We start from the raw sequence: 3,020 nt of genomic DNA, 5'->3' as shown, positions 1-3,020 counted from the left end.
TTGTCATTGGTACCTCGCTCTAGGCTATCCTCTTGCAAATCCAATGTCATCCTCTCATTAGCCATTCACTCTAGCACTATATATCAGCTTAGCTACCACCAACCTTAGCACTGTCCCCATCCTTGGTCTCACATCTATCATCATCATTGGATGCATCCTTCCAAATCCATATCTTACGCTATCACCTCATCCTTAGTTTTTGCATCTTACACAAAATTGAGCTATCCCGCTATCCTCTCATCCTGAGCTTTTATCCATCTGTATCATACATATCATTGGTCTATTAGCTTGTACCATATCTTGATTAGCCCGCTTGTAAATATCTTGGTCTGTTAGATTGTGCATCCTCTTTAGCTTATTACCATTGTATCTATCCAGTGTTCGTGTCAGTTCATCCTTGATCAGCATCTTACACCCATCGCACACCCTTGGTTAGCTATTCCAATGCATCCTTTAGCTAGATCTCCTGTCACCAAAGTGTTATCTTTCTTATTTTAGCTTGCCAGACGCATCACTCATCCAAATCCACTAGCTTAGGTGCTCTTTGATAGGTCCTTGTAGGATATAGCTTTCCTCATGTCTGATCTTGGTCCGTTAGTACCTCGTCCTACCCATCTCATTGGCAAACGGTTCTATTTTGGATTTTTGCTTTCTTTTGATTTGGACTCTTCCCTGTTGGGTCTTGAAATATCTTTTCCAAGCAATCTCCTTGTTCCCTCCTCAAGGTTGCCACGATCTTCCATATCATGGTATACTGCGAATGGGGCAATTAGAGCGTAAGGTCTTGATCAAATCTTTCATTTGTTTTTTTTTTCTGCTTGTGGGTTACCCAGTGTCGGTTCCGCACTGCTTCCTCTGGGATTCATGTGTGATGCTCGGGCGACCCTTGCGTGTTTGTTTCGAGTTAGTTTGTCATTCCTCTGGATAGTTGGTGAATAGGCCTTGATGTTCTTGGTAACCTTGGAAGCTAACCAATAGTCCTATAGCAAATCTAGTGCTCAACTACATGGTGGTACTTCTCTTTGAAGTATCCCCCCGCTCAAAAAGCTTCAATGGATTCCCTTCATCTCCATTATCCCCAATCCATATCCAGCACCTATCCCATCTTATGCATTAGTATCTCTTTGGATCACTCCTCACGCTTAGCTTTAGGGATCCACAATCCTAGTCTTAGGGATCCACCAATCAAATCAATCCACCAAGCCTCATCTTTTGAGATGCACAATCCTAGTCCTAGGGATCTCAGAAAACCCATCTTCTGCCAATCTGACTCTTTGAAATCCTATTCCATCAGCTTTTTAATCCCCTCATCCATCTCCCCATCCTGGATTCCTTTTTATAGTGCTTTGCTCCTTCATCCTCTGCAATTCCTGAGATCTTAAGCTTGCTTCCTCTTGTGCCTTTGATTCTCCCTTTATCCTTCTCCCGTAGTGAGAGTTTGAGCTAACTAAACCTCTTCTGTTAAGCCAATCTAAGTCTTCTTGCTCATCTTGGATTCTTGTACTTTTCAAGAAGTCGTCGAGCCTCACTTTCTCTCCCCACCGCCTTCTTGAGGGGGCATCTCGTAGTCCATTCTCTCCTCTTCTGCTCTAGCCTTGGGCATCTTATTTTCTTATCTTTGATGCCATGCCACTTGCGGCATCACATCAAAGAGGGGCAAAATGTAGACACCTAAAAATCCTTTAGAAAATAATATTTTTATTTTCTAAAAAAAATCCCTGATGACATCATCATTTATTAATTAATTAATTATTTAATTAATTAATTAATTTTTATGCCATTAAATCCCTTTATCTTAATTAAAAATATTTAATTAAGGAATCCCTCCCAAAAATGTTTAAATCTTATTTAAACATTATTTCCTTATTTATTAATTATTTAATTAATAAATTGACCAAAAAACCCAAAATAAATAAAAAATTTATTTTTTGCCCAAAACTTGGCCAATTTCCTTAAGACCACTAACCTCTTCCAAAATCTTCTAATCCTTCTTTAATTTCGATTAAAGGCTAATCCCATCATTTCCTACCCCTAATCCCAAATCAAAATATTTAATTAAGATTAAATATTGATCCTCATGTTTATTAAAAAAGTTTTAATAAATATCTCCTCAACCCAAACCCTTGAAATAAATAAAACTTTATTTATTTCTTAAAAATCTAATTTATCCTCACCCTAAGAAGTTATAGACTCTTCTAGAAACTCTTCATCCTCATCCTAGGAAATTCTAGACTATTCTAGAAAGTCTTTATCCTCATTAAAAGTCTAGACTCTTCTAGAAGATGTCTTTAAACCTAATCCTAATCCCCTCCTAACCTTGTCACATCCCCTAAACATGGGTTAAAACTTACTAACCCAAGCCAAAGTTAACAAATATCTCCTCCTTCACCCACCCTCATTAAATGCCATCCACTTGCCTATCCCTAAGCTAATCCTAAACCATCCTAATCCATCCTCTAATCATTTACACAAGCCTAAGCAAGCTTAAAACCCTCTTAATGAAGCCCAAGTCGAAATTGCTCTCATCTCCCTCAAAATATCTCAACCATAAAACTTTATAAAGCCCACAAAGTCATAAATGTTCTTACAAAGCACTTATGAAGGGTCTTTATGAAGATTTTATCTCTTGAGCCTCCTTTGTTGACTCATCCTTGCCCTTTCCTCCATCCTCTCACCCTGTGACATGTGTCACTCCTTGATTGGTTGTAAGGAAGCACAATCCATGTGCTCTCCTCTCATGCAATCTAAGCCCTCCATGAGCTTTTCCCATCCTTGCATCCTAGCCCTTGATCCCTCAAGCCCTTTGCCTATTTAAGGAATCCTCTCCCAAGCCATTTTAACACAATCCATGAAGTAAAGTTATAATGCTATTTTGAGAGCCAAATCCATACTAAAGCCATCTATCCACACCAAAAATCCACAATCATCCATTGAAGCCTTTGGAAGCATATTGAGCATACATCCTATCCATTTAGATAAAGCTACTCAACAAGAGAGCTTCTTATTGAGAGAGTCCATTA

Source organism: Cupressus sempervirens, chromosome 3 (assembly GCF_028749045.1).
Source record: "Cupressus sempervirens isolate cs-2001-9-10 chromosome 3, ASM2874904v1, whole genome shotgun sequence".
NCBI classification, from domain to species: domain Eukaryota; kingdom Viridiplantae; phylum Streptophyta; class Pinopsida; order Cupressales; family Cupressaceae; genus Cupressus; species Cupressus sempervirens.
Note: the sequence above shows the minus strand (reverse complement) of the source record.